At 44.4% G+C, this 25,529-nt stretch overlaps 1 protein-coding gene across 3 annotated transcripts in view; it reads left to right on the forward strand.

Moving 5' to 3' along the window:
- The window catches only part of Camk1d (calcium/calmodulin dependent protein kinase ID), a 407,849-nt gene that overhangs the window by 201,840 nt on the left and 180,480 nt on the right, over window positions 1-25,529 (forward strand). The gene's annotated exons all lie outside the window — the stretch shown is intronic.

Raw genomic sequence — 25,529 nt, forward strand, 5'->3', positions numbered from 1 at the left:
GGTTTATCCTAGAGCCAGATAGAAGTGATCATGTCCCAGGTATGTGAATCTACGTTGTCCCAAATGCCATATTTCAATGTAGCAACAGTTGGGAAGCCTTTATAGGAGCAGGACAAAGGAAAGGCATAAGCCAAGGCACTTCCAAAGGCAATGATGGCTTACAGCGAGGTGGGAAGCCCTCTGCTCTAGGTTTCAGATGCTGGCTGATGACATTCTGAGCCATTGGGATGGTGGGAGCTAGTGGCCCACTAAACAAACACTTCTAAAAATTTTCATAAAATAGTTCCCAAGGATGCTAAAAGCCAGATGGGCTTACCACTGGGCTGAAGATAGCCTGCGATAACTTGGCTGTGGAGCTGCAGCATCCCAATTTTCCATAATCATAAAGTTCTAATCAGCCAGTCAGTTTTTTTTTCCTCTAGGAACTTCTACTCCCCAAATGAGGTTAGTGTTTCTTACAGGGGATTTAGTATGGGCAAGTGTACATTTATTATATAACATTTCAGTATTTGAAAAAATATTTATTTTGTTTTATATGAACAAGTGTTTCTGCCTGTGTGTATACATGTGTACCGCATGCATGCCTAGTATCCACATAGGTCAGGAGCCGGCGTCAGGACCCCTGGAACTGTATGGATGGTTGTGAGTGACCATGTGGGTGCTGAGAATCAAACCCAGGCTCTCTGCGAAAGCAGCAAGTGTTCTTAACCACCGAACCATCTCTCCAGCTCCTGTTTCAATGTTTATTGAAAAACAAAATATGAATTATTTTGGTTAATAACCATAGTAGCTAATATTTGTCATTATCATACTGTTGCCATAGTTTTAACTCCTTTTCATGAGTTAGCTTATTTAATCCTCCAGTACAGCCTCTCAAGAAACCAATTTTCACAGAAAGAAATCCCAATAATGAAGATTCAGTAGCTAGATTAGGGGGTTGAGAAGAATCTGCCTCCTGAATCCTTCTGAGTAACCGTATTACATGGCTCCCACTCCAGGGCACTTGTGAAGCAACGTGTGTATTGGTGAGGTGGGGTGGTGGCCCCAAGATTCCAGCTGGAATTGTTTGCTCAGAATTCCTTCCTTTTTGGTCCCCAGCTTTCAAGGGTTGTGTAAAAAACAGCTAAACCCTTCTTTATGACCACCGCATGAGCAAGGCACATGCATGGTGGACCCAGTGCCCCCCCACCTAGGACACACCTAGTCAGCAGACAAACTTTGTAGTAGCGTTGCTAGTGTGTCCACAGAATATGATTATTAAGGGTTTTTTTTTTAACAGATTAGTGGCTGCTCTTGTTTATCTACATTTTTCTTTCATGGTGACTGAAGCAATGTTTATTCACAGAACACAAGGCAAAAAAAAAAATACATAAGCAAAATGAGAAAAACACCCATAATTCCACCATTCTGAATAGTCATTGATCATGTTGGCCTCAGTTATGTTAAATATCACCCTGCTTTGTCCTCCCTCTCTCCTTCCTTGCTGTCTGTGTAAATATGTGGTGTGTGCACACATGTATGTAGAGATGCCTGTAAGTAGAAGCCAGACAAGACAATAGAATTCCTTGCTCTGTCACTCGATACCTTATTCCTTTGAGTCAGGGTCTCTCTCTGAACTTGAAGCTGGGATGGTGGGTGGAATGCCCGGGTGGTCCTCTTGTCTCCCTCTGAACTTGAAGCTGGGGGTGTGTAGATTGCCTGGGTGGTCCTCTTGTCTTCATTCCACATTCTCCTGGGGTGACAAGTATGTATCCATGCCTGGCTTTTCCCATGGGTTCTGGGGATTTGAACTCAGGTCTTCATACTTTTGCAGCAAGCACTCTTACCTGCCGAGCCATCTCCTTAGCTCCAGTTGGAGGCTGACTATGCTGTGAGTGTGTGTGTGTGTTTTCAGTGCAGGGGCTGGCTAGGGGCTTACATACACTACAGCACTTTCATTTTTTTCCCTCCCCAGAATCATGGGTTACCATTAGCTGTTATTGGTGCTGGGAAAGGAGCCACTCTTTATACTAGATAGATGTGAACGATATGATCAGGAATCAAGTGGTCCGGAGCTTGGCAATTTGCCTTGGCTGCTTCCAGAGCGGTTTATCATCTTGAGAGATTTTGTAACTCTCCTTCCCACCTGTGCCTGCTTTCCGAGCCTGGGACCACAGACCAAGACCTGCAGTGGGACACACCCTGGCTTCTCAGTTGCTGAGATACCAACCTTCCATGGCGCTGTGTCTCTCCTTTCCCAGGATGACAAAAATGGGCAGCCACAAAACAGTGTTTACTAACTCACGGTTTTACGTCGGTGGCATCCCGGAAGTCCCAATAGTGATCTTACAACATGAAACACGAAGTCGTGTGTTTTCAGACTATTAATTTTATTCTATAACATCTATAATTGGACTAGAGCCCCATTGTCTATACTTCCTTTGAGTTCAAAATTGTCACTTAAAGCGTCTGTCTCTTCATCAAGGCCTGAGATTCAGACTACTGTCACTTTGGAATAATTACTTTCTTACCCTGTATTAGTCCTTATTGGGTTTGGTGTCAAATATGGAGAGCTGATTGAATTATCGCCACACATTTAAGACTTACACAGTTGCAAATTTGGAACTCTCCTCTGTTTTATACCCCCTCCCCATCAGCCTTGGCTTTTTTCTCCTTATATAGATACTCATCATAATCAATCACATATACAGCTTTGAATACAGACATCCTCCCTTCTATTTTGATGTGTGTATGTATGTATGTGTATATATATGTGTGTGTGTGTGTGTAAAAATATGTGTGCACACTCATGAGACTTTTGTTTTATTTTGAGACAGGGACTCACTAAGTAGTGCAAGCTGATTTAGGATTCACTCTATCTTGCAAACTGGCCTTGACTGTCTTTCTGGATCAGTCTATGAAATGTTGAGGGTTTTTTTTTCCTTAGGTTAATGTAATTTCTTTACGTCTTATTGTTTTACAAAGAATTCTATGGACCTGGGGATATTGTTCAGTTAGTTGAGTGTTTTCCTGAGTGCATGTAGCCCAGTTAATGTTTTATGTTTGCAAAAAAAAATGTTTAAGATCATGGAATGCATTCTTTAATATACTTTAATGTTTAGTTTCCATTCTGAGTCATGAAGAGCATGTATGTCTCAATGCGTTGATTTATCATCTCCAGAGTCATATCTTTAAGTCATCACACACTGTGACCTTTATCCAATGGCACATGTTAGCTTCTGTAATGTGGCCGCTTCTGGCCTCTGGAGGTGGCACACACCACGTTGCTCTGGACAGTTGAGCATGGTGCAGGCATTCGGAAAGCAGATGTAGGAGTCCAGCTCTTGCCCAGCTTCAAACAGATAACATCAAACTTATCTTAACCGACACATAAACCCACAAAGCATGTACATGTTTATGGCGTGTCATGTGATGCTTCCATACATGTGGAAATTTTTGCAGTTTTGAGGATGACCATACGGCTTTTGCTACCAGGCTGGTGTTCCGCCACTGAGAGTCACCTGTTGTGTGATGTTTAATTCAGGTAAGCATAGGTGTCGCTTGCAGTGTTTGTCCTTCAAAGTTCTTTGTTCCAGCTTTTATGTGTTTCAATTTTGTAGTATTGTAGATGTAATCCAGACCTCACACATGCTAGGCAAGGGCTCCACCACCGAGCCCCTCCCCAGCCCCTCTCCTGGCTCTTAGAAATGCACGGTGTGTTCATGTTAGCTGTGCGTCTGCGTTTTCAATCGATGCGAACGCCATTGTGTGGAGTCCATTCTGTTCCCTCTCATCGTCTGTTCACACTGTTGGGAACATCTGGCCGCGCTTCTCTGTTTCATTCTGGTTCATTGTTTAGCTGCTTCAGGCTGCTTTTTGTCTTCATCTGCTCAATGCTGAATACTCTGAGTTGCCTGTGCTCTAGTCTCTACAGAGAGTATCCTGATGGCACACCTGCCCATTCCCCATTGTGGGGCGCGGGGAATTTCATGGGGTTGGGGTAAGGCATGTCTAACATTCAGTTTCAGTAAGTGATGCCGGAATGATTTGTTTGTTAGTGAGTTCTTACTGTGTGCTTACACATTATGTGTGGCCTTTAAAGGGAGTCATCCAGAAACAACGAGAAATTATTCTCCAGAAGTGAACATTCCTGTAGGAAGAAAGTTGTACCCAGGTGAGCACAATTGCAGCCATAGCTTATCAGTCCATTGAAAATGGCTTGGCTTCTTTTCCTGTCTCTGTGATAAAACACTGTGACAAAAACCACTTAGGGCAAAGGGTTTGCTTTGTGGTTGAGGGACAGTCCACCACGGTGGGGACGTCCAGGTGGCAGAGAGTCCATCACGGTGGGGACGTCCAGGTGGCAGAGAGTCCACCACGGTGGGGACGTCCAGGTGGTAGAGAGTTCATGACGGTGGGGACGTCCAGGTGGCAGAGAGTCCATCACGGTGGGGACGTCCAGGTGGCAGAGAGTCCATCACAGTGGGGACGTCCAGGTGGCAGAGAGTCCACCACGGTGGGGACGTCCAGGTGGCAGAGAGTCCATCACGGTGGGGACCTCTAGGTGGCAGAGAGTCCATCACAGTGGGGACGTCCAGGTGGCAGAGAGTCCATCACAGTGGGGACGTCCAGGTGGCAGAGAGTCCATCACGGTGGGATGTCTGGTGTCAGAGCTTGGAGCAGCTGTTGATAGGACATCCACATCTGGGAAGCAGAGAGTGGTGAATGCATGCTGCTGCTTAGCTCCTGCACGCCATTAATGCAGTCCAGGATCCCAGCTAGGAACGATGGTTTTGCTGGTTTTTCACCATAGTTAACACAATCAAGATAATCCCCATAGCGATGCCCAGAGGCCTGTCTCCCAAGTAGTTCTAGTTCCTGTCAAGTTGGTGATTAATAGTAAGCAGTACAGCAATAACAATTTGTTTATTAATTACTGGCTCAGAAGGAGAGAGAGAGAGAGAGAGAAAGAGAGAGAGAGAGAGAGAGAGAGAGAGAAAGAGAGAGAGAGAGAGAGAGAGAGAGAGAGAGAGAGAGAGAGAGAGAGAGAGAGAGAGATCTAGGGAACCACAATCTCCTTTGAGAACATGACATCTGCAATCTGATGACTTCCCTGTAGGCCCCATATCCTAAAAGTTCCACCCCCTTCTATTAGTGCCACCCAGGGGACTATAGATCCTTAGGGGATGCTTACCCAAAGCATAGTGTAATCCCATGAGTGTATAATGCATATTCAATTACCACCGAGGAATAGGCAGCCAAGAGCAGCTAAGTCAGCTGTGTAGGGATACACAGTAAGCGTGGTGGAAGCTCTGAGCTTTAAACCCAGGTTTTCTCTCTTCTTAGTGCAATGCTGCACCCCCGCGCCCCAGATGAGACGTTTTACTTTAAAAGGGGCCATTGAGTCTTGTCATATCAGCACATGTGTTTGAGTTGTTGACTGAAATAAAAGTGACTAAGATATTTTGAGTAGCATTTGATAAGATCTGCTTAGGGCCTTTATGTCTAGTAGACTGTTGAAGCTCACAGTAATCTTACAAGGCTGGTGTTATTACTATCATCTCTATGCACCTCACTCAAACAAAAACAAACAGAAAAGACGCCACTAATACATAGACAAGAGAGCAAATATTTGGGTAATACTTCAGTTTTTTTTTTAAAAATTAAACGTTGCATTTTGAGATTATTGTAAATTCACATGTAATTTTAAGAAATAACGTGGAGACACTCCATGAACTCATTTATTGAGTTCCTTCTCCGGGAAATGTTTGGAAAGCCCAAATGCCCAAATTCTAGAGCTAGGGGTATGGCTCAGGGGTAAACTGTCTGTCACATAAGCACAAGAACCTGAGTTCTGATCCCGAGCACTCGTGAAAAAGCTGAGCACAGCACAGCGCTCCTGTAGTTCCAGTGTTGTGAGGGGGAGACAGGCAGATACCTGAGGCTCACTGGCCAGCCAGTCTAGCTAAATCAGTGAGCTCCTAGTTAGAGAGTCATGTCTCAAAAAAGAAAAAAAAATGGTGGGGGCAGAGAATAGTCGAGGAATAATATCTCTCTGGCCGCCACATATCCATGCACATAGATGGACTTGCACCTGCACACATGTGCATGCAAACGTGAGCAACACACGCATCACAAAGGAAAATGAAAACTATACTATCACATGCATCAAAACAGGACATTGACGATGAACTCCTTAATCAAGACACAGAATCTTCCCAGAATTCCTTGTGCTGCTGTTCTGTAGTCAGCTCATTCCCTCCTGCTATCATCCTCGCTAACTTCCTGTTTCTGTAGCTGCCACTTCAAGAAAGTCATACAAAAAGAAGCATATCACCTTTGGGGTCATCTTTTTTTTCCCCCAGCATTGTCTGGATATGGATCCAGACTGTGTATACCAGTTAACTCAGTAGCTCGTCCCATTCTTTTGTGAAGAAAAGACCCATGATACAAGTGTAGCATGTATAATGTAGCTATGACATATATATATGTCATATATATATATATTTAAAAGAATTAGCACAAATCCATGAACACAGTATGTTTGTCCATTCATTTTTCTCTCTTTTTGATATTTTATGTCATTGTTTTGTGTCTTCTTTAATTATGGGAGTCCTATATATGTTTTGTTAATATATGTATATTTCATTGTATATATGGTCTAATATATGGTGATATAAATTGGTATCCATTTTGTCAGTACAAAGGGATACAATTGAATTTTCCAAGTATTTTTGTTCTTTGACTTTGGTGAACTTACTTGTTATAGAAATATGTCTATAGATTTCTAGATACTTTTTTGTATCATCTTATAAGACTGAACAATATTGAAATCTTGTATTTTTGCTGACTGCTCAAGGGAAGAATGAGTAAGCACCATCTTGTCATTGCCAGGCTCCATGTGGGGCTTCCATGGATGTCTGTTCTTTACTTCTAAGTAGGAGTGGAGATGCGAAGTCATGAATGGTCTCTGTTGACCCTGGAGGAGTGAGGCCAGGTCTTGCTTTTGTCTACCAGAAATGAAAGCCTCAACTCCCCGTCTCTTTGGAATTGCCTTGATGCAGGTGGGCTGTCTTGGGGCAGCATCATAGAGCAGAGGTCCTGGTTCTTCCTTGTTGATATGGGTGACAAGGGGCCCCAGTTTTGTTTTGAAGAGCTTTTCCCATTACTTGAGGATCTCTATTGCTAGGCTACCCTTCCTTGGTGCTTTGTCAAGAGATAATGCAGGCTTTTCAGTTTATTTATTTACTTGTTTAGTTTTTGAGACAGGATCTTATGTTGCTCAGACTGGCTTCCAGCTCACTAGATAGCTGAAAAGGCCTTGAACTACTGATCCTCTTGCCTTCACGTCCCAAATGCTAGTATAACAGGCTTACTCTTGCTAGTCCCAGTTTATGCAATGCTAAGGAATTGAACCCAGGGCTTCATGCTTGCAAGGCAAGTAGTACATCCACTGCACTCCATACCACGCTAAGGTGTTGTTTGTCCTGGCCGCTCGGCTAGCTTACACCCGAAATAACCACACAGAAGTTGTATTAATTAAATCACTGCCTGGCCCATTATCTCTAGCCTCTTATTGGCCAACTCTCACATCTTGATTTAGCCCATTTTTATTAATCTGTGTATCGCCACGTGACAGTAGCTTACCGGGAAAGATTTTTGCATGTCTGATTCTGGCTGCTCCATGGTGGTTCTCTCACTCTGCCCTTCTTCCCAGCATTCAGTTCTGTCTTCTCTGCCTACCTAAGTTCTGCCCTATCAGGCCCAAAGCAGTTTCTTTATTCATTAACCAATGAGCAACACATGAACAGAAGAACCTCCTGCACCACTACGGCTTTCTGAGCTTCCCATATGTTATATACAAGGCAAGAAGAAAACCCAGGGATTTCTCTGCTATCTTGTTCCTTGTCTCCTAAGGTCCCTGATCTATCTCTTCCACCTTTCTGGTACATTCTTGTGTTTGTTTTATATATGAAGTTCAAAATTTTAGAAGGAATTAGTGGGGAAAATAGAGAAAAATACATCTACTGGTTGGAAGTAGAGGTTGTCATATGGACTGAACCCCCTGGGCCTTTGCGTTTTGTCTGTCTCTATGGAAACCCCTGAAGAAACAGAGAAGGTTAAGTTGGGGTGCTCAAGAAGGAATTTCTGAATTAAGTTGGGATTCAGTTGGCCAGGAAAGAGAAATCTTTGTAAAGCTAAAGAAGGGACACTTTTCATGAGGAGAGGCAGATGTCACTGAGTAACATCTATGTGGAAAGGCAGGGGAGAGCCTGATATGGAACCCCAAGAACTTGTCGCTGTCATCTGGTGACACTCCTTGTTGTAACAATGAGAAGCCCAAAGCAGGAAGCTGGGGGGTGGCTTGCAAATCATCCATCATGTAGTCCTTCTCCAGGCTTCTGTTCTTTCTTCTCTCTTACCTTTTCCTTCCAGGCATTAGCCAGAGCCTAGGCGTACTTTCCCCGGACACCCTGAGCATTCTCACTCTCTCTAAAGGTCTCTCTCCCTTCTAACACATGGCCGCTTACAGAGGACATGGCTGTCTCTCTCTTCTCCATCTCCTGTCAGTTGCTGAGGTTTATATCTTGCCTGCCCTGATTTTTCTCTCAAACTCTAATAAAAGCATCCCTGAGCTTAAAAAACCCAAACCTCACTACTGCCTGTCCCAGTAGCAGATCAGACTTTTGTCGGCACGGATCATTTTGTGCCTATTATAGAACCTCATGTGCACGGACCACGCAGAGTCTGCTCTTCTTTCAGTGCTGTGTTCTCAGCAGGATTTTGAGCATCTTCTTGCTACTGTGGTGATTCCTCAGTGCGCATGAGTGTTCCATAGCAGAAACACATCACCAGCTGCTTGCACACACCCCTGTGAATGAAGAGCTGGAGCATGGCCAGCTTTAAGCTGTTCACGCTTTCGTGAATATTTGGATTTGAGTTTTTGTGAAGACCCGCACCTTCACCTCTCCCAGTCACTGCCTAGGAGCAGAATTGCCAGGCGATTTGGCAGCTGTGTGTCCATTTTCCAAAGTACACCTAACATCCTTATTCCCTCTAGTGATAATGGTAGAGAAATTTAGTGGTCCAGGAAGGCTTGACACTGACAGTCTTTTAATTTTACCCTTTGGAGTATATGGGTACTCATTTTGTGTGCATACATGTGTGTATACACACATGTACATGTTTCAGCTTACTATAGTTGTTAAAGCTGTTTTAGGTTACAAAATAGTTGTCTGAGTACAGTGAGCCCCATGTAGTCTCACGCCTAGTTTCTTCTGCTAATGATATCTTACTTGTATGAGGACTGATGAGCCGGTGTTGATATTGTTGTTGAGTAGAGACTGTGGTTCACAATGGGGCTCTGTCTTGGCGTCCTGCATTTTGTGGTTTTGCACTAATACACAGTAATGCAATCCACCTCTGCTGTACCCCACAGAGTGCTTTTACTGCTCTGAGAGCCCCCTGCTCTCGGCCTGTTTTTCCAGTTCCTCATTCTCTCTTCATCCTTTGATCTTCCCTTTGTTGTATCTAGTGTCAGAGTTGGCAGCAGGCAGTGCTTCGGCTGTCTAGGCTGACCTCTTTCCCTGAGGATCATGCACTTACCATCCCTGTGTCTTTTTGTGGGTAGCTCACTTCTTCTTATCCTTTTATTCTTTCCCAACGAATGTGCCATGGTTTGTTTACCTACTGGGGGAGGGGCATCCTGGTTGCTTCAAGGCTTGAGCAGTTATAAATCCAGCTTTTGTAAACATTGGTGTGTGCGTGTTGGCTGGGGATGGAGGCTGAGCTACAGAGGGACCTCTGTTCTGTCACCTGTCTTCCCTGAAGTGGTTTTATCTCTCCCCAGTTATGTCTGAGCCTGCCAATTTCATCTCTCTAGAGAGCAACCTCTGGCCCTTCCCTGGGCTTGCTTTAGTAGGAGCCTTGAAAATCCAACTAGTCTTTGTACATGCTGGCCCAGTCCTCTGACCTTGCGCAGTCTTTAGTGGTACCTACCCGCTACCTTTAGTCCCCAGGCCTCTGGCCTCTGGGAGGCAAAGCAGCCTCATTTTTATTTGCTTCCTTCCATCTTACCCTTGATCCTGAATTTTAGATTTTTCTGGTCTTTAAACTAGCTAAAATCGTATCCACTCACTTTTCCATTTTAAATTTCATTGATCTATTTCCCCCTGCACCCACAACCCCATGGTGCTGAAGACCAAATCGAGGGCCTTGTGCTTGCCAGACAAGTACTCTACCATTGAGCTACACCTCCATCTCTTTCACCTATCTTGATAATAGTTATTACATTCTCTTTGTCTTTCCTGCCTCCAGTTCATCCTTCCAAATGCTATCTTCATTGCTATACTATGATGTGAGCTGTTATAATTAATCTGCTCCCTGCTAATGGAAGTCAGGTGTGTCTATCTGTTGTTACCTCTAAATCTAATATTCAGACACATATCCTTCTCTGTGCATTCTTTCATGCTGTCGTCTTTTGTGTGTACAGAGATTCCCATATGTGAGACCATACGATCAAAGATGTGTATGCTTTGCATATTAAAGGGATCGTCAGATTATTTGATCAAAAGCTTATTGTTCTTCACACTCCAGCCAAGCACTCAAATCCTTTCCACTTTCCGTCTGAGAAAGACAGGGCTCCCAGGAGGCCAGACGTGTTGGTTTCTTTTAAGCAGTGTTTGCTCTTGCGTGGTACCTTTTTCAATAGCGCGTGTTGAGCAAGGGGACTGGGCTCTCTTTAAAGTCAGGTGGAAATCGAAGGGGAACCACAAACTCTTCAGGCCCACGTGGAGAACTTCCCACCTGCGTTTCTATGTGGCAACGATGTCTTTGATTGGAGTTTGTAAGGACAGACCTCGGAATTCCTTCTCCATCTGAGAAGCGATTGTGTCCCTGCAGCGGCTCCTCGGCATCCATGTGCACGCTGCAGGCCTACTGCAGAGAGAGGGTAGTGCATCTGGCTGATCAGAGATGGTTTTTTTTTTTTCCTCTTAGGGACAAAATGTTCTCTTTAATGCTCATCGTGTTTTTCTTCTAGATCACAAAGAACAGAACCAGACAGGTTTTAGAATCACTGTGACTCATCTCTACCTGATATTTGTACACAGTTCTGATTGTGTGTGCCTGTGTGTATTTACATATCATTGTGTGTAGGGGGTGCACTTGCACTTGGAGGCCAGAGTACAGCCTTGGATGTCATTCTTCAGGATGCCATTTGCCACGGTTTTGTTGGTGGTGGTGATGGCAGTGGTGGTGATGGTGTCTGTCTGTGCTGCATTGGTCCCTTCACTGGCCTGAAACACACTGATTTGTTTAGGCGGGGTGGCCAGCAAGCCCCATGGATCTGCCTGTCTCCACCTCCCCACCTCTGGGATTACATGGCATGCCATTATGCCAGGCTTTTATGTGGACTGTGAGGATCAAATGCAGGCTTTATCCTTGCATGATTAGCACTTTAACAACTATCTCTCATGGTTCTGATTATTAAAAAATCCACATTTTTGTGAAGAATGGAAGCATGTGTGTGTATGTGTGTGGAACGCTAGTCTCGTGATTCCATGGTGGGGCCTGAAATGGTAACTTTTCCCCAGCAGAACACGGCCACTTGGAGAAGGGTGCATGGGGGAAGAACTGGGATACTGCAGCGTGTTCTCATTGGCTGGCCTTGCTGGGGAGGGAAGAGCCAGTTTGGCAGTCTAAAGTCCTGGGTTCAAGGCTTGGCTGGGGTCTTCCTAACTGTGTGGCCAAGGACACCCCAGTAGCTCTGAGGAAACCCATCTATAGAGCAGGACATGCTCTTGTCGTCCCGGTGCCAGGCTATCTGAATAGAGCCAGATACTATCTGCAATAGTAAGCCCATTTGCTAAGCCAGGTTCCCTTGGACGTTCTCCCTTTAGCTGTCTTTCTGGACTCCTCAGTTCAACACACACGTCCTGGGTGTGAGTCGCAGAGTGATACCCATGAGAACAAAGGCCAGGCGTCTTCCTTTACCACAGTGCTACCAGCATCTACCACAGTCTTTGTTAGTAAATGAACAAGAAAAATCAAAGTATAGAGAGCAGGTTTTCTCTTACCTTCTGAGATTTAAAATGTATGACAACGCATAACTTTCATGATATTAGTAGCAAACTCAGAAATAATGGTTCCTTGCTCTGTGCCTGGAGCCCTGCTGGACACCTCAGATAGTATTCTACTTGTAGTATATAATTGTTACTTACCTTTCCAGTACTAGGTCAAAAATGCCTGTAACAATTAGCTTATGAGAAGGGAAGGTTCATTTTGACTGAGAATTCAGCTCATTGGCATTGACTCTGTCTCCTTTGGGCCAATAGTAGGCAATGCATCATGATGGAGAGGTCGTAGTAGAGCTGGATGTTCACCTCATGGCTTATCCGAAGCAAAGAGGGAAAGAAGGGGAGCTGGGGTCCCCTAACTTACCCCATGTGAGTGGAAGATTTTCAAGTGCCCCTTTGCTAAAAGGTTCTATCTTCTCCCAACAGTGTCATGGTCTGGCCACCAAGACTTTAACAGACCTTCCGGGGATGCTTCTCCAGACCATAACAATAACATGCTCTAGGCCCGCTGTTCCAACATTTCCTACTGATTTGTGTCGTCCTTACCAGCAGCAGTGTGAGGTACATCCCCACAAAGGTCAGCTCGTTGCTACCCTAGAAGGAAGCTGGGCTTCAGTCATCTGTTCTGTGCCTCATTGCTGGAACTCATGCCTGTGGCTCAGGAGCCATGCTCATTGCTCCCATGGCCACAGTATGCCCCATTCCATGAGGTCATTGCCCTCCTGGAGAAGCTTTTCCTTGCTCGAGTAGATGAATGACCCTGGCATTTATGTGTAATTTGGATGTAGTTTAATCAGCTGCCCCTCTTGAATCTTTCCAGAGGTTTCTTTCACATCTAGTCTTTTCTTCCTTTGGATTTACTGTGCAGAATTACTTGTTAATGTGATAAACACACACACACACTCACTGTTAATACGTTCCAGCTTCCTCAAATATTCGGATTCATTTGGTTCTAGAACAATCCTAGGAGTAGGTATATTCTTATTATTCCTCATTGGATAACTGAGAAGACTGAGGTCTGGAAAGGGGCTGGTAGGCCTGGCTATAGCTCCAGTCAGTCTGGCTAAAGGCCCTGCTCTTAGCCACTGCGCTTGGCAGCTCTTGTTCAATCAGAAACCTTCATGGGCTGCACACGTTTGCTGCAGGACTTTCCCATCCTTAGCACCAGCCCTCAGAGCCCACCGGAATAAATCGACTTATTTTTACCCTGCCTCATCTCCAGGAATTAAGAGAGGTGCCTTCACTCACAACCCCCTTTGTTCTCCAGGTGGAAGACTAAGAACTCGGGCCACTCAGGGTCAGTGTCCGTCTTACGTGTTTGGTTGAAGGGCTGTGTGTGGCTTACCTGAGATGGAATGGGAATGTTCTCATCCCCAGTTGTCAAAGCATTCCGCTGGGTGGGAACCCCCAGAACTTTTAACTGGATGAAATGAAGGGACAGTTGGGCGATAGTGTCCCTTACTGTGTGTGCTGTGCTAAGGTCTCTTTCAGTCCCAGTCCTGGCTCCACATTCAACCGGAGTCTGTTTGGAATGAGCAGGTGTTGTCTTTGTGTTCTGAACAGGGACAGGAAATAAGCCTGACCCTCTGTGCTGGTGTCTTTCTAGGAAAAGAGGGAAGGAAAAACAAACCAATTTATGTTACTTGGAAGAGGCAAAATTATAAGCATTACTAGGGATACTGTAAACTTCCCTGGGTTTGTGAGCCCTTAACTCAATTTGTTCAGTAAAGAGCTTTAGGTCTATGGAGCAAACAGAAATAATTGTCAGCACTTAAAAGAAATAGAATGTTTCTCTTAGATGCCAAGTTCTTGCTAGTCTAAAACGAAACGGAACAACACCAAACCAAATTTTGCCCTTGTGCTTAATTTGCTTTAATGTGATTTCTGACATTGTAACTTTATATAATAAACTTTGCACTTGATGCCATGAAAACATGTAGTTCCAGGATGTTGGAAGCCTGCGCAAACAATAAACATGTTTCCGTGTAACCATTAAATAAATAGGAACAGAGCGAGAGGTCTGGACACACGCCCTCCAGGTCGGCACTCTCCTGCGGCCGCTCCTGTTTCCCCCACGTGGAGATTAGATGACCAGAGTATCACAGGAGTGACGTGAGAAGCCTCAGTGCGGTCTGGTGACTGACGGCAGGTGAAACAGAGCACAGCTGAGCAGAGGGGCATGGCTGCATATGAGTGTCACCCTCCCGTGACCTTTTATCTTGCTTTTGGGGAGAGTTTAGATTAGAAGATTTCTGTAGGTCATTGCAACCCTCAGTGTATAGGACACTAAAATCTCAAAATCTCACCCCAAATTCTTTAAAAAATGTTTTAATTGATGTGTATTAATTATGCTTCATGGTTTTACGATGTCATTTTCACAATGTATATTATATTTTTTTTTTATTGTATTCGCTCCCCATTACCTTCTCTTATTCCTGTCTTTCTCCCTTTGATTCCTTTCCTCTTCCCAACTACTTCTGCTTCTACTTTATGGTGTGTGTGTGTGTGTGTGTGTGTGTGTGTGTGTGTATGTGTGTGTGTCCCAACAAGTTGCTCACATAAGCATGAGTGAGGAGCTGTTTACAAGAGCACAGGTGTCTCCCCCTCCCTCGTCAATCATCAACTGCCTACAAATCCTCAGGAAGACATGAGGCCTCATGAGGCCCTATCCCTCCATGACCGGAAGTTGGTGGGCTAAGGGTTACAAATTAACCACAGTTGCTGTGAATTCAACAGTGCAACAGCCATGTCTTCCAGCACCTGGAAGACTATCCCTCAACACTCCTCCCCTTCCTCTTGCCCTTATGTTCTGCCTGCTTCCTCTTCCATGCTGCCTCCGAGCTTTAGAGTTGGTAACACAGATGCCCCATTTATGGCCACACACTCACCCGTCACTTTCTCGCCTCACTAGTTCCAAGTCTCTGCATCACCTTTGCCCCCAAGAACCTTGTGGAGAGATGGCTCAGTGGTTGAGAGCACTGTTGCTCTCACAGAAGATTCAGGCTCAGTTCCCTGAAAATACAGGGCTGCTCACAACTGTCTGCAATTCCCGTCCCAAGCCCTCTTGTGGCCTGTGCAGGCACTGCATGCATGTGGTACACAGACATAATACATGTGGACAAAGCAGACATACACATAAACAAAAAGATAAATCTTTACCAAAGGGAAGAAGAAGGAGAATAAGTACCTTCTCTGACCAAAGCCAGGAGCAGCCTGATTTACAGGTTTGAACACAAATGTTTAGAAGGCAGTTTCATCGTAGGCCAAATTTATCACCTTGACATTTGGAGTCATTTGTAACCGGTGGCCTTTGCTAGCCCAGCTGTCTATCATCCCTTCTTTGGTGGACATGTTTCTATCTCTGGACCTCCTACCTCATGTTTCCCCTTGACTCTTCCTTCCTTCCCCTAACACACGCCTCATGGTTTCTCTTCTGACCCAAGTTCTGCCCAGTGAGATTTACTTTGTCTCCCTGGCAAGGCTCCAGAGGTTTCTCCTCTCTCCATATCTCCCTTCTGGAACTTCCTGTTGGGCCCCTTTGCTACACTGAACAGGATGGGGGAGGTGTTGTTTTGGGTGTGCGTAGAGACTTCAGAGGGGATCCTTAAGGAGTAGTGGGTAAGGAGACATGACTAGGAAGGTATAACGCCAGGGGAGAAAATCTTTGAAAGAAGAAAGTAAGCTTTTATAATCCTTAGAATTCCTTCTCAGTATAATGATTTGATATCGAACAAACAAACATAATAGTAAAGCCAAAGAAAGCATAAGCAAATACAATCAAAGTCAGACTCAAGATCTTATAATCTGGATATCCCTGGCTAGTATGGAGTTCACTATGTAGACCAGACTAGCATCAAGTTTGCATCTACCCTTCCACCTCTGTCTCCCAGGTACTGGGATTACAGGTGTATTCTGGACACCCCACCAGGCAAGGGAAGTTAAAATTTCAAAATATTGAGAATGGCCATGAAGCACTAGCCTCATTTTATGACAGCCACCATTCAGATAGGAACAACTGAGGCTGTGGGAATGAGATGAATAAGATAGAGCAGTGGGATCAGATAGATGGAAGAAAGACACTTGTCACCATGTGCACGTTTATCCAGTGGCGCCAGATCCTGCAGGAGCTACAAGTCCTTGTGAACTGGAGGCACTCACCAACATTTTGTAGAATGAATGAGTAAATGACATAGACTCGGAAGGACCATGAAGTGGTTGGCTGTCACCGGTCTAGCCCAGCTGGTCCTGTTCCTGCTCCTCTGATTGGTGGGCAATGTCACCTTCATCACCGTGGCATCAAATTCTGTTGTTAGGTTTTCCATTGGTCTGTTAACTAGATAGCGAAGCTCACTCCTCTCCTGCTCCCAGTACTCTCTGGTATGACATGGAATTAATTTAGGTGGGAAGTATGAAAACATTTTTCATAGGAGACTGTAAATTCATGGAATGAGCCATACTGGACCTGGGGGTGAGACTTCCAGATAGGGAAAATAGTTGTTCATGAAAACCCCAAATGAAGAACAATCGTAGATTGATGGAGAAGAGGAAGGAGGTCCCTGTGACTGGAGCAGAGGATCTGAGGTAATGGGCAGAACAGCTGCAGGGCCAGATCAGGGCCTTATAGATCATCGCGACGACACTGGAGAACCTTCTCATTCTGGGGAGAAACCCTAATATTTGAACCTGTTGTAAGGAACCGCTCGTTCATTCTGGCTGCCCAGAACCAAAATAATCACACAGAAACTGCATTAATTAAATCACTGCTTGGCCCATTAGCTCTAGCTTCTTATTGACTAACACATCTTAATTTAACCCATTTCTATTAATCTGTATGTCACCACAAGGTCGTGCCCTACCAATAAGTTTCAACATGTTTATCTCCAGTGATGGTGATGGATCCGTGGCATCTCCCTCCGCCCTTCTTTTTCCCAGCATTCAGTCCATTCCTACCTAAGTTTTGCCCTATCAACAGGCCAAGGCAGTTTATTTATTCATTAATGGCATCACAGCACACAGAGGGAACTCCCACATCATGAACCTGGAATCCTGCTATAGACAAGCCAGATGTGTTATTTCCATTTTAGAGATGAAGAAAAATGAGACCCTGGAAGCTTGGGAAGCTGGATTCCAGATCTTTTGACAGACCACTGTGTATTCTTTCTTTGTGCTAATTCCTGCTAGATCTGTAAGGTGGATTGCCTCCCCATCTGTGGTTTTCCCTTTGTGAGACCCCAAGAAGCTGACCTGAAGTGAGTCACTTGTCCCTCCTCCGATACGTATGAAGGAACTGAGAGCAATTGTCTTCCTCCAGTATTGGCATTCGTCATTACTGGAATGCCATGTGCAGTTTTGGCCACCACCCTTTGGGAAACTGCAGAGGCTTCAGAGAGGTTTCAGGGCAGATCACAAAAAGCAGCGAAAGGATGCATTAGTGGCCCTCTAGAGAAGCTTGATGGAAGTGGCAGTGAAGGGTGGGACAACTGTGACTCTCAAATAACTGAGCTCTCTGCCTGGTTTCTCTCCATCTCCCTGGAAGATGGAGCTGGAGAAGGTCAGGTTCAATTGCAGTCATACAACAGAGAGTGCTTGAGTATAATATACGTGTTAGCAGTCAGCATCATTGCATTCCTAAGAAGGCCATGCAGAGTGGCTCTAGAAACTGGTCCCTAGGACTGTGTAGAAATCAGTTATTCGTGGGTCAGAGAGATGGCTCAATGATTAAGAGTATTGACTGCTCTCCCAGAGGACCCATATCCAAAACCCAGCACCCACATAGCAGCTCACAGCTGTCTGTAGGAAATCCAGCTGAGATCCTCTTTTGCCTTCCTGGTGCACTGCATACATGTGGCGCACATACGTATACGCATGCAAAACACCCATTGTCATAGCATAGAAGTAAATTTTAACAATTAGTTATTCTTTAAAAATTAGACATTGATTTTTCTCAGGGGTTGTTCTAACCTTTTGTAGTCACACAACTCCCCCAAGGTCATGAGAGAATATTGTGTAGGTATGGTCTAGCCTGTCCTTAGGCAGACAATTCCAGGTGGTTGACCCAGGTCTCTGGGGGACTTTAGGTGAAGGGGCAAAGAGTAGTGTACATGGCTGAGTTTGAGGGTACACTGGTATGCGAGCTTCCTTTCTATTGCTGAGATAAAACACCCCGACCACCAATAACTTAGAAGAGGAAAGGGATTAATTTAGCTCACCAGTTAAATCACTGAGAGAAATCGGGGCAGGAGCACAAGCAGGAACCGGAAGCAGAACCCAGAAGCAGCAGAAGAGTCACTGCTTGCCGACTCAATCTTAGCTGGCGTTCTTATGCTTCCCAGCACCACCTGCCCGTGGAACTAGGCTGGGCCCTTTTGCAGCAATCAGCAATGAAGACCATCCTCTCAGACATGCCCACGGGCCAATTTAATAGGCAAGCTTTTAATTGAGATGGTCTTCTTAGGCGACCCTGGGCTGTGTCAAGTTGGACAACCACATTTCACTTGTTAGAGTTCTCTGTCCATCTGTTAAAGAAGAATTCTGGCACATCTTGATTGACAGCCGTTTTTTCCACTTGATCTGTAAAGAACCGCACGTCCTAGGTCCCCCTTCCTCACTTGCACCTGTCTTTTCTCAAGCTGCACAGAATGGTGTGTGTGGTGACTCATCTGGGAGAAGAAAGACAAAACAACCCCGAAAAACTCCATCTGCTTTGTCAGGAGACACCTAAGGAAACAGATGTTCCCATGCTCTTTGGCAGATGTTTTCAGCCATATGACAGTCCCCCACTGACCGTCCCGTGGTTCCACCAAAACCTTGAAGTGGTTGTTCAGTGGGGACAACAAAGCACAGGATAAAGAGCTGCTCAACTTAATGCCTTGCTCAGTGTCACAGAGAACAAAGAGCTGTTGGCCCCATCTAGACTGCATGCGCACGGCTTTTCTTCCATGAGATTCTGTGCTCTGTAGATGGTCTGGGTAGCACTCTAGGGTGCTAGACCACCTTCCCTTCTTCCTATAGGCAGAATATCATCATAATTCCACATTCACTAATCTAGATAATTTCCCACATGCAACCCTAGAGACTAATAGAACCTAGATAAATTATTACAGAGATATCTGGAATCTTGCCTCTTAGGTGTTTTTAGATCTTGGCAAGGTGACAAAACCTGGGTATTTCAAGGCCACAATAGTGAGCAGGCTCTGGCCACATTGACAGCATAGTCAGGAGATGAAGATTCATCTTAGTCATTCGTGTGCTCATCCATTCATGTGGCAGGTGCCCTGTACTGCCACTGTCCTGCACTGAGGCATAGGACCCCACAGTGAGCCAGGCAGGCTGGTCTCCACTTTGATAGGATTTTCATTGGAGGCTAAAGAGGCAGTGGATGTGGACAGTAAATGAAAAAAAACAAACCATCCAGTAGCAGAGAAGGAGCTTATGGCATACTATAAGAGATAGTATGGTAGGAGTGGGTAAGATGGAGGGCGAGGTTTGGGTGACCAAGGCTTATATTCTGGGAGTTCTGGACACACCAGTTTCATGACTGCTCAAGAATGACTTGCAGGGGACAATACCACTGAGAGCCACCATGCCCTGTGACTTCAGCAGGGGGTCAGTCCCTTTCCTCCTTTCTTAAGACACTCAGTGCCCTGTTAAGCTATTAGTTTTAGTAAGTAGAATAATGTATATTATGCATTTCCTTGGTTTCTGTTCTATTGCCCTGAAGAGACCAAGACCAAGGCAACACTTATAGAAGAAAGTGTTTAATTGGGAGCTTGCTTACAGTTTCAATGAGTAAGTCCATGGTCATCATGGCGGGGAGTGTGGCAGTGGGCGGGCAGCACAGTGCTGAAGAAGCAGCTGAGAGCTCACATGATCTACAAGTTGTGGACAGAGATAGTGGGAAAGGAAGTGGGGAGGGGGAGAGAGAGAGAGAGAGAGAGAGAGAGAGAGAGAGAGAGAGAGAGACTGGGCCTGGCACAGGGTTTTGAAACCTCAAAGCCTACCTCTAGTGACACACCTCACACATAAACATGCTTTCCAATCACACGTAGTCCACCAACTGGGAACCAAACATTCACGTACGACCTTTGTGAGGTCATTCTCATTCAAACTGCTACAAGGCCTAAAGTTGGATTTGCTTACCTGTTGTTTGTTGCGTGTCCTGGGAGCCTGTGGCACATTGAGGGAGGTCCTGACCTCATGGAATGCATCCTAAGGCAGGAGGAAGGATAGACACACTATTAAAAGAGAAGAGGCCCTGGGTCCTTCCTCAGGCAAGACCAAGGATTCTCTGCTATTCACATCCTCCATTCTGCTTCTGCAAGTGTCAGTAGACAATAAAAAATGAAACCTACATATTTTACTTGGCAAACTAAGTTGAGAATGGGAGCGATGAACTGTAGAATTAAACAAGGCATTTTATCTCATAATGATTAATTCTTTCTTTCTTTCTTTTTTCCTGTCTAAGACATGCACTATCAGTAAAACCCGGAATTTCTTTTGTATATCGAAATGATACTCCATAGAATATTTTATTAGTGACAGTTCACTACTTACAATACATATTTCAGTAAGGAACGGAAATTCAATAGACGCCTAAGAGAACCAAGAACTCTAACCCTGGTTGCCTTGCAGACTTCCCTTGTGGATAGTTTAGTTAACTCTTTTCCAAAGCACCTTTGGGAATCTGACCTTTTAATTGTGGTAAAAATATATATAACATGGGCTGGAAAGATGGCTCAGTAGTTAAAGAGCACTGGTAGTTCTTCCAGAGGACCTAAGTTCAATTCCCAGAACTCATATGGCAGCTCATAACTGTCTTTAATTCCAGTTCCAGGGGACCTAACACCCATGGCAAAATACCAATGTGCAAAAAATAAAAACAAATAAATTTTAAAAAACATATATAACATTAGCGTTCTCTGTTAGCTATATTTGAGCACCTCTGTGACATTAAGCCATTGTTGAGTGACCCCTAACCTATCATCCATCCACAGAAATGCTTTGTTCTTTCATAGTCTTTGGAGTTTTTACAGGATTTTTTTTGTGTGCAAATGGACATGTCTCACTTCAGTTGATTTTAGTTTACAAATGACAGCTTGTGGAATTCCATCAGAACTCTATAATGAGATATCTATCTATCTATCTATCTATCTATCTATCTATCTATCTATCTATCTATCTATCTATCATCTCTATGTAGATATATATCTCTATCTATGATATCTCTATCTATCATAAATCTAAAGTTGGATAGAGATAGATATGTATCTATATCAGTAAGAACATAGAACAAGTAGGGTTAAGACACGGCTTTCAAGTAATACAGTATATGAATGTGGGATGGGAATTTGAGCCCATGTTTTTCTGAACCAGAGGCCTTTCCTGTTGTGCTACAGTGCTAATTTTTTGGTTAAAAAATGGAGAATGTCTGTTTCTGGCGTTGTGCCTCCTGGCGGGTAAGTGTTTTCAGCACAGATTAGCTAGTGTTAGTGTTTTGTTTTGTTTTCAGAATGCTGGATATGTTTCCTTTGGGAATAAATTTTCTTGCTTTATAAGTTTGAGGAGCCACTGAGCACCAACAAATAGGTACCTATGAAAGCTACAGGAAATTAAAAGTATCCTTGCTGTTTTAATTTTTTTGTGGTGCTAGGGGTAGAACCCAGGACCTTGTACATGTAGGCAATTTTTCTACTTATGAAGTTCTTTCTGATTTGATTTGAAAGGCAATTTGGACACCTAGATCCTTTCCTTGTCATTATTGTATCTAGAACTTCTGATCCTCCTGAAAACCTTGAGTCTAATAAGACTATCTTAGTTCCTGTTCTACTGCTGGAAAAAGATTTCATGACAAAGGCATTTAATGGGGGCCTTGCTTACAGTTTCGGAGGCTTAGTCCATTTTCATCATGGTGGGGAGCATGGTGGCAAACAGGCAGACATGGTGTGGAGAAGTAGCTGAGAACTTTACATCCTGATCCTCAGGCAGAGGCAGAGAGGGTGGGGGCAGACAGAGACCAGAGATGCGCGCGGGGAGGAGGGGATGACAGGGACACACACACACACAAAGAGAGAGAGAGAGAGAGAGAGAGAGAGAGAGAGAGACCTAGTATGGGCTTCTTTGTGGATTCAAAAGCCCTTGATAAGGACACACCTCCTCCAACAAGGACACACCTCTTCCAACAAGGACACACCTCCTCCAACAAGGACACACCTCCTCCAACAAGGACACACCTCTTCCAACAAGGACACACCTCCTCCAACAAGGACACACCTCCTAGTCCTTCCCACGTGAGCCTGTTGAGGACATTCTTTTTCAAACCACCACACTGGCTTAGTGTCTTTTCTCGTTTCTGTGATAAAATACCCTGACAAGAGCCACCTAAGGGAAAAAGGATTTATTTAGCTCACAGTCCCATGCCACAGTCTGTATTAGTTCTTTTTTATTGCTGTGATAAAATACCAAGACCAACGCAATTTATAGAAGAAAGAGTTGATTTGGCTTATGATTCCAGTGGGATAGGAGTCCAGCATGTTGAGAATCCTGGCAGCAAGCAGCATACATGGTGTCTGGAGCAGAAGGTAAGAGCTCACATACTGAGTTGTGGGCAGGAAGCAGAAAGTGAACATGAAATGGCGGATGGCTTTTGAAAACTCAAAACCAGTGACATACTTCCTTGAGCAAGACCACACCTCCTAAACTTACACAAACAGCACCACCAACTTGGGGCCAATCATTCACATGCCCAAGGCGATGGGGGACATAATGAGGTAGTGACTGTGGCAAGAACTTGGAGAATATATATATATATATATATATATATATATATATATATATATATTTCTCATAATCGGGAACAGAGAGCAATAAGTGCATGCATGCTAGTGATCAGCTCACTTTCTCCAATCTTACCCAGCCCAGGATCCCCTGTCTAGGGAATGGTACCACACACAGTGAGAGGGTCTTCCTACCTCAGTTAATGCCATCAAGATAATCCCCCATGGGCATGCTCAGAGGCCCATCTCCCCAGCAGGTCTAGGATGTGTCAGGTGTAGCACTAATCATCACAATGAGGAAGCTGATGTGTTCTGTTTACCACCTTGCCCACAGAAGAAGCTATCCAGGCCCTTTATGCAAACACATGGACGTATGGCACACTTTTCCTTCTTAGTCTTATTTTTGGCTCGGCATATGTGGAAATACCAGCAGGAGTAACAGCCCAGAGAAAGGTTCTGATGTTATACGATCTGCTTATGTCAAGGTACATAAAAGCGCACATGCATCAGTAATCTCTTTGGAAGGTACACCCTGTTAACAAAGTAAAGAATTAGCAATAAAGCATCCCAACTCCTTTAGCCTGTGTGCTACTATATTAAGCGTATCACTCAGATGGGAACACAACCATATGGTGGCAGAAGGAAAGAAACGTGTTCTTTCTCTACTCTGACATGCAAACAAGAGGGAGGATACTGCAAAGGTACAAACTGGTTTTTAGTCTTAGAGTAGAAGAAGACCACCTCAGCCCAGTGGCATCATCTAACGCCCTGACCAGTGTCTCCAGGCACCAGAGACAGCAAAATGGTGTGGGCAAATGGGAGGAGGGTCTAGAGACCTGTGGTGCAAGAGGGGCCTCTGGAGATGGAAGGGGGTCCTGCTGAGTTGGGAAGAACCCTAACTCTCCATCCATCCCCCTTCCCATCCACTTTTGGAATGTATCACTCATTGACTAGAGATAAAATAAAAAGGATTGGGGGTGGGAAAAGACCAAGCTCCTGGAAGATTCTTTCACTTTTTTTTCTCATGTGTAGATGCAAAGATACTTTATTTCCAGGCCCTCCCCGGTTATTTGAATGCCTCCTATTGTCCTTACTGTCCTCTTCTCAAAGTCAATATGCCTGGTCTAGTTGCTCTTCATAATCTGTCACTTGATTTTGGTATTATACCCACCCATTCCCATATCCATATCCGCCCAGCCTCCTCCATTCCTTATCCCTTTACAGTGCAACCACACCAACTCCTACAACTCCCAAAGCTCTGAGCTTTCTGATACCTCAGGCCTTTTGAAATGACTGTTAGCTCCTGCTTTTCAAGGTGTGTGTGTGTCCCTTTGTTTCCTACTCCATTCCCCTTCTCTTGGGCAAAACCTATTTACCCTTTCTTTTCATCAAAAAGTCTGCCCTAAGCCCTCTAATATATCTTAACCTTGCAGTCACCCAAGAAACAGCCCCAAGGCTGACATTTCTGAAGACAACCTACGTTTTTATTATCTCCATAGCTAGAGTTCAGTACGTGTTTACTGAAGGAGTGGGTGATCCAGCCCACATCGGCTGTGGATCTTCCCTACCCACCCCTCATTTCATATCATCTGATCTATAACTGTAGAGAAATAGTAGGAGGCAGGGAGGCATGGCTTGCTGCCACCTTCTCTCTGACAGAGTAGAAAGGCATCCACCCACCTTACTCTCCCTCCTCTTCCTTGTTACAATCTAGAATGTTCCTGCCTTGCTGTTGCCTTTTCTTTCCACCCTGGAGGCATAATCTTCATATGGGGAAGGTGTTCAGAGAACGAATGCTTTGCTAACTCCTAGAAATAGACAGCTGCTTGCCTTCTTGTGGTTGAACATCTAGGTGAATTTCTTCAGGTGGCTTCAGTAAAGAGGACTTTTATCACGTGAAAGATGAAGCCTTCTTTTGCTCATTTCCCCTTGCAAATATGGAGAAAGAACTTCTCAAGGATGTAGTTTGAGTGTATGTTTAGTTTATATGTGTGTTTATGCATGTGTATGTGTGTTGGTGTGCTTCTATGTATGTGTAGTGTGTGCGTGCATGTGTATGTGTGCATGTAATATATATGTGTGCACATGTGTATGTGTGTATGTAGTATGTGTGTGCTTGCATATGTGTATATGTAGTGTGTATGCACATGTGCATGTGTATGTGTGCCCATGTGTATATCTATATGTGGTATGTGTATATGTGTATTCATATGTGCATGCATGTGGGGTATGTATGTACCTGTGTATGTGTGTGTTATGTGTGCACATATGTGTGTATCTATATGTGATGTGTGTGGTGTGTGTGTGGTGTTATGCACCTGTGTATGTGTGTGTACATATGTGCTTGTGTGTGTGTATCTCTATGGGGTGTGTGTGTGTGTGTGTGTGTGTGTGTGTGTGTGTGTGTGTGTGTTTGGCCCCCAGAGGCAGAAAAGGCTTTAAGCACCCTCTGCCTCAGCACTGAGGATATATCAGGAGCATTCTCATCTGCATTCCCTCAAGGACACATCATGTGAAAATTTGTTTTAAGGGAGAGCTAATGTTTATTTACTTTATAATTAACATTTTGTTGGGCTTTTTGTGTGTGGGGTGTCCATCTGTTTATTATTTGTGTAGTTACCATGATTTGCATACCATTGTGTTAATTACCAGATAATTTAAGCCCCTAGGTATGTCTCATGATAATGCTCTTGGAAAAGGA

Source organism: Microtus pennsylvanicus, chromosome 4 (genome assembly GCF_037038515.1).
Source record: "Microtus pennsylvanicus isolate mMicPen1 chromosome 4, mMicPen1.hap1, whole genome shotgun sequence".
NCBI classification, from domain to species: domain Eukaryota; kingdom Metazoa; phylum Chordata; class Mammalia; order Rodentia; family Cricetidae; genus Microtus; species Microtus pennsylvanicus.